This window comes from Homarus americanus, unplaced genomic scaffold (genome assembly GCF_018991925.1).
Source record: "Homarus americanus isolate GMGI-L3 unplaced genomic scaffold, GMGI_Hamer_2.0 scaffold52827, whole genome shotgun sequence".
Classification (NCBI taxonomy): domain Eukaryota; kingdom Metazoa; phylum Arthropoda; class Malacostraca; order Decapoda; family Nephropidae; genus Homarus; species Homarus americanus.
In genome coordinates, this window is record NW_024720433.1 from 200,001 (window position 1) to 210,021 (window position 10,021).

Genomic DNA, 10,021 nt, shown 5'->3' on the forward strand with positions numbered 1-10,021 from the left:
AGGTGGGGAGGTGGGGGAGGTGGGGTGGGGGAGGTGGAGGGGTGAGGGGAGGTGGGGAGGTGGGGGAGGTGGGGAGGTGGAGGAGGTGGGGAGGTGGGGGAGGTGGGGTGGGGGAGGTGGGGGAGGTGGGGAGGTGGGGGAGGTGGGGGAGGTGGAGGAGGTGGGGGGAGGTGGGGGAGGTGGGAGGTGGGAGGTGGGAGGTGGGGGGAGGTGGGAGGTGGGTGGAGGTGGGGAGGTGGAGGAGGTGGAGGAGGTGAGGTGGGGAGGTGGGGAGGTGGGGAGGTGGGGAGGTGGGGGAGGTGGGGGAGGTGGGGTGATGGGGGATGGGAATATTGGGAGTGGCAGGGGAAGGGAACATTAAGGTGAGGAGAAAAGAAGTTAAAACCAACACTCTTACTGTCATTAGATCTAAGTTAAAAGGAAATATTTAACTCTTAAGGCTGTAGTCATTGAGAAACTTACTACTATACATGTTAAATCATCTAATCATCCTCCCTATAATTCCATATAACTGAAGCTAATTATCCTAAATGTTTGATCAACACTCCTATGATGCATTATATATAACTTAACTCATTATAGATGGATAAAGAAACGTACAGAAAAACAAGACTACTATATATATTTATTTCTGGAAAAAATTGAAATAAAATACCTCTCAAGGAAGTAGTTTTCAGAGCAGCAACCAGTGAGCTTCCAGAGTCTTACGAAAAAAGTTATATTTTACCCTGTCCAGAGAGCATTTTCTTTTCCTTCACATTAACTTACAAAGGCATCCCAGGCACACAAGCACGCAAGAAGAAACTCATAATAAACAAGCACACAGAGAGAGAGAGAGAGAGAGAGACCTGCAAGCACTAACACACCCCGGGAGACACACACAAACACACACACACACACACACTCACACACACACACACACTCACACACACACTCACACACACTCAGACTCACACTTTACCTCCGGCGTCGCGAGAAGACAAAACAACAGTATTCTTTTTAGCTTTACATCATTCTGTAAGAAGTGTGACACAGTGAGACAGAGAAGAAGAAAGAGTGAGAGAGAGAGAGAGAGAGAGAGGCAGAAGGAAGATAGATGTGAGGAAAGAGAGAGGGAAGGATTATGTGTGTAAGAAAGTAGAAAAAGACAGATTATGAGTATGCCAGAGTAGACAGAGAGATACAGACAGAGAGATACAGAGAGAGAGAAGGGATATAAGAATGACAATGAATGCAGGAATGAAGGTTTGAAAGCATTACCCTCAAAAAAAACTTCATCATTTCTGAATACTTGATAATGAAAAAAGGCTAAGTGTATGTAAAGTATATTCAGAGTGTGTTTATATATAAGGTAGAATGTATGTGTGATTGAGTGATGAGTGTAAGTGTAAGAAAGAGTGAAAAGTGTATCTTAGAGTGTGTGTGAGAGGTTTAGAATGTTATAGAAGGAAAGAATGTGTGTTCTATTTAGTATGACAGATAGTATAATGATGGGTGCTTACCTATTTGTGATAATATTATAAAAAATAAAATTAATTGTAACTTTAATTTTATTTCCATGACAAACTAAAGCTATTGGGTGTAGCTTTAATATTACAAGTCAATAATGAAGTATTGTTATCTATTTCTGACTGTCATACACTGAAGATTAACAGCATTTGCATACCCGGAAAGTTACCTCAATACACATTCATATCATACTTTCATAAAATCATACATAAATTCATACATTCTGCATGTATCAGAAGGAAAAACACGTGTTCGAACATATAAGAATCACACAACTATGTATACCAGTACAAATGTGTGTGTGTATTGGTGTATTTCGCACGCATATATACAAAGGGTGAACTCAATGTTTGTTTATACACGATACGAGAGCGTGAGTACAAGACCATGTTCCCTCAGCAGCACACCACAAAGGCCTTCGGGAAGAGATAACACGCGAGATACCTCCCACCTCCAGGGCCGTCTCTCCTCGATTCAGCATACCATTTGTGGGATAACGCAATATTCCCATCCTCAGATAGTGAGATTCTGGCCAGTGTAAGGAGCTGTAACCGAATTCAAGCGAGTGTTATCTAAATCCCTCACGGGGCGGCTTGAAGAAGTGTATCCTAGGGTATATTGTGTGTCAAATGCTCGTGTGCATCGAGTTGGGTGGGTTCTAGAGGAAGGGGGAATTGCCGAAAGTTTTCAATCCCCAAGGAAGAGAAAATTGATTCTGCGATATTTTGACATTTTTCACTAAATAGAGAATGTTGATTAGAGTGAAAGGAAATTTTATCTATATTTTTTTTTTAACTTAGGACTTGGCTGTTTAAGTTTATTAAGTTTTAGGCTCGTAACTATTGCTATTATATGGTTAAAAAAAAGAAAGAAATACACCTATACCTAAAGTAATATGTTATATGTTATTTCTTAACTTGTATTTTTCATATAACAATTAATTAATTTCGTAGCTTAAGATATTAATCCCTCTACCTTACTACTATCACCCTTCTGTACTATCACACATCTATGTTCTTAAGAGTTCACAGCAGCTGACATCATCATCTTTCTTTATTAATCTTAATTCCCAACAGTCGTATCCTCAGAAGCTGCGTCAGTAACAACAACATTCACACATTTATGAATAGTCATTTTTGTGTCCGTAGCCCGCAGGTCATTGTCCCGCCTGGCAGAATCGAGGTCATACGTGACGTCATACCGTTGCTTCAAACATAGCGGCCACCACACCTAACCTAACATAACTTAACCTAACCTGACCTGATCTAACCTGACCTGACCTGACCTGACCTACTCTCACACCTTCTGACAGGTTAAACAATAATAAGTAAGAACTAAATGAACATATTTTTCGTTACACTCACACCCACACACACACACACACACACACACACACACACACACACACACACACACAGAGGTCTAGTGGTGAGCGTGTTTACATGGAGCGTCAGTGGCAAGGTCGGGGACAACACCAGACACGACAGATCAGAGCCGCTGTACCATTATCATGTAGAAACTGATCTTCAGACAGACACAAACAACACGGAGCTGGAAAAGAATGTTCTGGGTCGAGGGAAAGCGAGCAAGTGTAGCGTTGCCTCTCTCTCATTAAGAGGGTAAGGTGACACCTCCGCTAGCTCCACAATGAAAGAAAAACAGACGGTGGCACACGGGCACACAAGATGCCCCCCCTCCCCCCCTCCTTCTCCTCCGGAACAAGTGGCTGAGGCTCCACTGCCAACCAATTGCCCCGAAAAAGCCACGGGGGCAAGAAAGTGTTCCTCCCCCGACGTCCTTAAGGGTTATTGGATGTTTCTTTAATCTCGGAGATGTGGGTCTTGCTGGCCAAGGCTGGGTGGGTCAGTGTAGACGAGGAGGACACTATTGTTCTAGCAAACTCCTTGGGAGGACCTTTTAGTGTGGCTGTGGAGGGAGAAGTCTCAACAGTGTCGCCAAGGAGGGAGGGAGGGAGGTAGGAAAAGAAAGGAGGGAAGGAAGGAAAGAAAAGGACGGAAAGAGAGAGGGAAGGAGCCACGTAATGCCTCCCCGCCACTCTTATATTGAGGAAAACGGTCACTTACGGGGTTTTTTCCCTCCTTCTTTAATTCTTTATTTCCTTCTAAGAGTGAAGGGCGAACTAAAGAGGCATTATTATTAGTCTCTCTCTCTCTCTCTCTCTCTCTCTCTCTCCCTTCCCTCTCTCTATGTACCTGAGAGAGTTAATCATACCTTAATACCTCATCAACACCTGGAACCAGCATTTGTTTTTGAAGTCATTGGAGATGTTCTTGAGGCTGCTCGTTAACCCAACTTGTCAATAATGTCTTTGACCTTTCTGAAAATCGACCATGTTAACTATACCTCGTTAGGGAACTAGTATCCGTCCTTTCTGTGTGTGTTTGGTGAAGGGGCGGGGAGGGAGGGAGGGGAAAGGGGAGTTAAGGGAGTGATGGGAGGAGGAGGGGATGGTGGAGAACTACCCATAACCTCACCGACCTGACCTGACCTGACCTAACCTAACCATTCCATAAGGTAAATCCACCAATAATGTACTTAATTATCTCTATCTAATCCTCCAGTTAAACAGCTTGAAGAAAATAACTTGATAAAATAAAGTCTTTTGGGAAGAATAAATGAAAAAAAAAAACAATAACCATAACTTTCGGTAAAAAAAAAATATCCAAAATGGTCCCCCCCAAAAAAAGTCTGTTTCATGTTGTTGTCGGAATAAATACATAATTCTCAATCTTTCCTTTATCAAAATTCTACCGACGGAGGAACAGTCACTAAAAAGCTTTGTAGAGACATTGTAAACAAGAGAGAAAAGATAAGCGAGTTTGTAAATTGTGAGATGTGGCTGCCGGCAAGCCAGTGGGAAGCCGACGATTCAATTTTGCACGAATGTAAATAAGAAACCACACACACACACCCTCCCCCACACACGTCCATAGCCAGCCACACACACACACACACACCCTCCCCCACACACGTCCATAGCCACACACACACACACACCCACCATCAAGTATAAGATGTAGCGTCGCCCCCATTGGCCTATATTGAAAGCCTCTATTGTTGAGTGGGAGTTCAGGGAATGGGATTAATTTGTCGACGCGGCTTGTGGAACTAACTTGAGGTCATGAGCTAAGGGACATATATAGCCTCTTTCTCCTGCTACTTCTCTTCCTCTTAGTCTTCCTCTTCTGCGCTTTGTTTCCTCTTTCTCTTCTGCTCTTTCTTCCACTTTCTCTCCTGCTTGTTCATCCTCTTCGTGTACTGCGTTCTCTTCTTCTTTTTGTTCCCCTTTTGCCCTCTTTCCCTCTTCCTTATCTGTCCTCTTTCTTAAATCCTTCTTTTCTTTCCCTTTCGCATTTCTTCGTTTTTTCTTTCTTCCATCTTTACTCTCTCTCTCTCTCTCCCCTTATCTCTGTCTTTCTTCTCGTACCCTCTGCCCTCCCATGTCTTTCTTTCTCTATTTCTTATCATCTCTCGCTATACACTCCAGTTCCCCCTTTTCTCTCCCATTCTCTTCTGTTCTTGGCTATATTTTCCGAGTCTCTCTCTCTCTCTCTCTCTCTCTCTCTCTCTCTCTCTCTCTCTCTCCCGTCCTTCAACACCGACAGAACAATGAACAAAATCTTTCTGAACACAAAAGGAACTTGGTAATTATTCAAACCGTCTGACCTCACAAAGTAAAAATGCTCCGCTATATCTCTTTGTCATAATCTTGTTAACTTATGACATAATAGGGTACAGTGTTAATGAGAGCTAGATGTACCCACCCCACCGAGGATGACCACCCCCGAGGATGTACCCACCCTACGAGGATGTACCCACCCCACCACGAGGATGTACCCACCCCACCACGAGGATGTACCTTCTTCAGCACAAGAGCCTCAGGTTATGTACTGTCCCCCTTTATACTCCAGCTGCCATCAAAGAAATGCCAGATCCCTTTGTGGTGAAACGAAAAATAAAAAAAAAGTGCCTTAATGATCTTCTCTGTTCCTCGTGACACACTTTGGTCACACCTGTATTACCTGTGTGGTTTTTTTTTTATTATACAGGTATAATGAGTGTCCGTCTGGGTGACATTATTGTGTGTTTGTGATATTAGATGGTTACCTGGTATGTTTATTTACACTCAAGATAAGTAAGCAAGAGACCTGTCCTGTCCTGTCCTGACCTGACCTGACCTGACCTGACCTGACCTGACCTGACCTGAATGAAGCTGTTGGTTAAGGGGAAGATGAGGAGAGAAGAGGAGGAGAGAAGAGGAGAGAAGGATAAGGATAAGAGGAATAGGTGAGAGATTGGATGGGTGTGAGAGAGAGAAAGACGAGACGAAGGTGAAGGAAGTTGGTAAGAGATGGGGGGAAGGTGAGAGACAGGGAGAGATAGAGGGGAGAGGGAGAGGGATGTGTAGCGGGGGAGGGAGGAAGAGAGGGTGAAGGAGAGGGAGAGAAAGAGAGGGAGGGAGGGAGAGAGTGACTAGGTTAATGAGGTGTGAACTAAGCCTGTAACTCTTGGAGATTATTACTGTTCCCAAGGAGGAGAGGCTGAACTTGTGTTGGTGGTGGTGATAGAAGTAGTGGTGGTAGCGGTAGTGGTGGTAGTGGTGGTGGTGGTAGTGGTGGTAGTGGTGGTGGTAGTGGTGATGGTGGTAGTGGTGGTGGTGGTAGTGGTGGTGGTGGTGGTGGTGGTGGTGGTGGTGATGGTGGAGGTGGTGATGGTGTTATTGTTTGTAGAGATGGTGGTGAGTGGTGCTGATGGTGGTGGCGGTGGTGGTGGTGGTAGTGGTGGTAGTGGTGGTGAGTGGTGGTGGTAGTGGTGGGTGGTGGTGGTGGTGGTGGTAGTGGTGGTAATGATAGTGGAGGTGGTGATAGTGTTATTGTTTGTAGAGATGGTGGTAGTGGTGCTGATAGTGGTGGTAGTGGTGCTGATAGTGGTGGTAGTGGTGGTGGTGGTAGTGGTGGTGGTGGTAGTGGTAGAGATAGTGGTGGTAGTGTTTTAGAAGATGAGGGTAGTGATATAACAACAACAATACCACCGCCAATAACAACAATAACAACAACAAAACTATAATTAAACCTAAAACAGATACACTAACGACAAAAAACAAACATACAACACAACCCGGAAACTCAAGCCACAGTACTAGAGGCGGGAAGTACCGTGAGAGTTATTATATCCGGGTGTCAGTATCGAACCAATTCATAGTGGGTGTCAAGTTCTCGGGACGTATTGACAGCTACGCCAGGCACTGAGAGGTTGATTCTGGAATAATTTCATAAGCCTGTTGACAGCTGGTCTGATTGATTCGGGTCCAGGCGTGTGGTAGCAGGTAGGGCCGGTGGTTGGTGTTGGATGAGGAGATGGGTGGTTGGTGATGGATGAGGAGATGGGTGGATGAGATGGCTATTAAGAGGAGGTAGGAGGGATGGTGGTTGAGGAGATTGGTTGGTTGGTGGTAGAAAGGGAGGCTGATTGTGGTTGTTTATTGGGAATGGAGACAAATTGTGGTCATTGATGGTGGTTCATTAACGGGGGGATAGTTGTAGAGGAAAGGGGAACGGAATAGTGGTTGATAGAGGAGGAGGGTTGTAGAGGAAGGTGGAATAGTGGTTGATTAAGGATGATCGACAGAGGAGAGACAGGAAACTGGTAGGTGATGGCTAACGGAAGGTATGGGCGGTGGTTGATGGACAGGTAAAAATTAAGACGGGTAGTGCTGACGGTAGGTGACAGGGATACGGTAATAGACATCTGTTTATATATCGAATGGGATATATGTTTTAACCCTTTGATGAAGATGGATTAAACCCTTTAATGATAGTAATTTAACCCCTTTAACTCTGATTTATCCCTTTTACTATATTTTAACCCTTTAACAATAATGATTTAATCCTTTAATGAGAGACAGGTAGAGATAATACAGGTATATGTCCCACCTGAGAGATGTTATTTCTGTCTATATACTTTGATGGAAGAAAATATATATTTATAAACTTTTAAACCAATAAATATTTCCCGTAGAAGTAACACAAGGTTTATTTTATTTTATGTCAGGAAGTATGTTTTATATATATATTTTAAGCCATTTGGTTCAGCTTTGACATTTTTATCAAACTTCCACTAGAATGTGACTAAGAGTATTTTACATTAACACGACAGGTGAACGTTTATCACAGGTAGAAATATTTAGTTGAGTTGTATTTTTACCTATTTATATATATCAAGTGAGCTATGGCACCACTCGCACGCACACGCACACACACACACACACACACACACACACACACACACGTATATTATTATCAACCCGCCTCTTACCACCACACATCACAGCAGCCTTCAAGCATCATAACTAATTTCACATCTCACCAACTCACACACACTGCCCGGGAGGTTTGACTCGGGGCTCAGGTAATATATTAAACACCTGGATTTGCACCTGTGTTGACTTTACCTGTACACTAATAAACTTCGTCTTTACAGCTGCTTTTATGTTTTCTTATTGATAGTAGTAATTTCACAGTCGGCAGCGCTACACTAAATGGAGAACTTCATTTATCTCTTCACTAACCATGGTATTCAAGGCTGATAGTTACCATTTATTTATATTCGTTATGGAGTTTGAGGCTTTCATAATAAATGGAATTAATCTTTTATAGAAACTGAATAAACTAAATTATACACTTATATAAACTAGTACATCAGTTATATGTATATTTATATGTTTATTTTACTATTAATTAATGAACTTATTACCTGTATATCCACGTGTATGTGTTACCTGTACATTGGTATATTTATTATCTGTAAATTCACATTTTATCTCTAGTAAACTCCTGTGTTTATTAGCTGTAAACTGATGCTCGACAGCGCGACCATAAACCCACTAGTTTACAGTTAATGTTCAGCCGAGCAGACGTTACGAGGAGGGGCACCAGCAAGCACACTCTCCAGGTATTAATGCCGCCTTATATCACCGTTACACTTGACTTGTATTGTGGCTCCTACGGTTCCCAGGACACACGCCTTCAGTATAGCCAAGCTTGACTATGATTTAAGGTTATATCCCTGCCAATGATAGTCGACCTGCTTGTATCTCACTCTTAACTTAGTTCCATTTTTACTTTTAATTCACCTATTATTATTATTATTTTTATATCCCTATACAACTTTTTTTTTCAATTTGATTATTTATTGTGATTTTTTTATTATTTATTTCTTTATATTTTTTTTACGTGTATAGTATATGTCGTTTCTTAATTAGAACAAAAACAAACGTTATCAATTATAAACTTTGTAAACATCATAAAAAATAGACCTCGATTTCGTTTCCTGTTTTCCAGAGACAAACAGAGAAAATTAAAACACTTGGTTATTCTGAAGCTTATCCATATATATAGATGTGCACAGAGAGAGAGAGAGAGAGAGAGAGTAAACGCGATCACTCACCCCACTCAACCACTCCCCCAATAGCAACTCTCACTAAGCACTCACACCCACAAACCCACAAACCCGCTCCCACTCCTCTCTCTAAATCAGATTAATGTAACCCCAGTATCGGCTGTGTGTTAAATCCGCCTCGATTCATCCAACACAGATGGCTAGAATCATAGCATCGAGCATAACTGGTTGGCTGGGTCTTCCTGCCTCTCACTGCCATGTAATAATCACTCAGTCATGCCAGAAACCAGTCACTATAATGTAATTTAATCGCATAGGGTCAGGAACCACTGAGAGTCGTCGATGGGTAGGTGTTTGGAGGATGGTAAGGAGGGTGGGAGGTAGTGTTGGAGGAGGAGAGGGTGGAGGAGGAGGGATAAGGGGTGGGAGGTAGTGTTGGAGGAGGAGAGGGTGCAGGAGGAGGAACAAGGGGTGGGGGTAGTGTTGGAGGAGGAGAGGGTGGAGGAGGAGGGATAAGGGGTGGGGGTGGTGTTGGAGGGAAGGGAGAGGGAGAAGGGTGGTAAGTGGTGAGTGGGATGGAGAGGGAAGAGAAGAGAGGGAAGGGTATAGGAAGGAGAGGGAATGTGTGCGGTGGTAGAAAGGGAAGGGGAATGTGTGTGTGTGTGTGTGTGTGTGTGTGTGTGTGTGTAGTAATGACAAATATAACAAGCGTTCTCCTTGAACCATCATTAACACTGTACTTAAATTGATCAATACTATAATATTTCCAAGATATAAATGATAAATGGAAATAATTCAAAATCTGAAGACAATTGTGCGAGATTCGGTATTGTTGGCTCACTGCCGCTCTAAGTGAAGACAAATGAAGGGGATAAGTGGGAGACGCGCCTCAGGTCGTGCAGATGGTACTAATGTGACCCCAGTGAGTTGTGGTAGAGATTTGTTTGTACCAGAACGTGTTGTGATTTAAATAAACTTAACTATAATGAGAAATAACTTACCGTGTTATAACGCTTTAGGAAAAAATAACCAAATCGTGTTGTTAATATTCATCGATGTCTAAGCAAAGTTCTGGAGAGTTACAGCAATATAG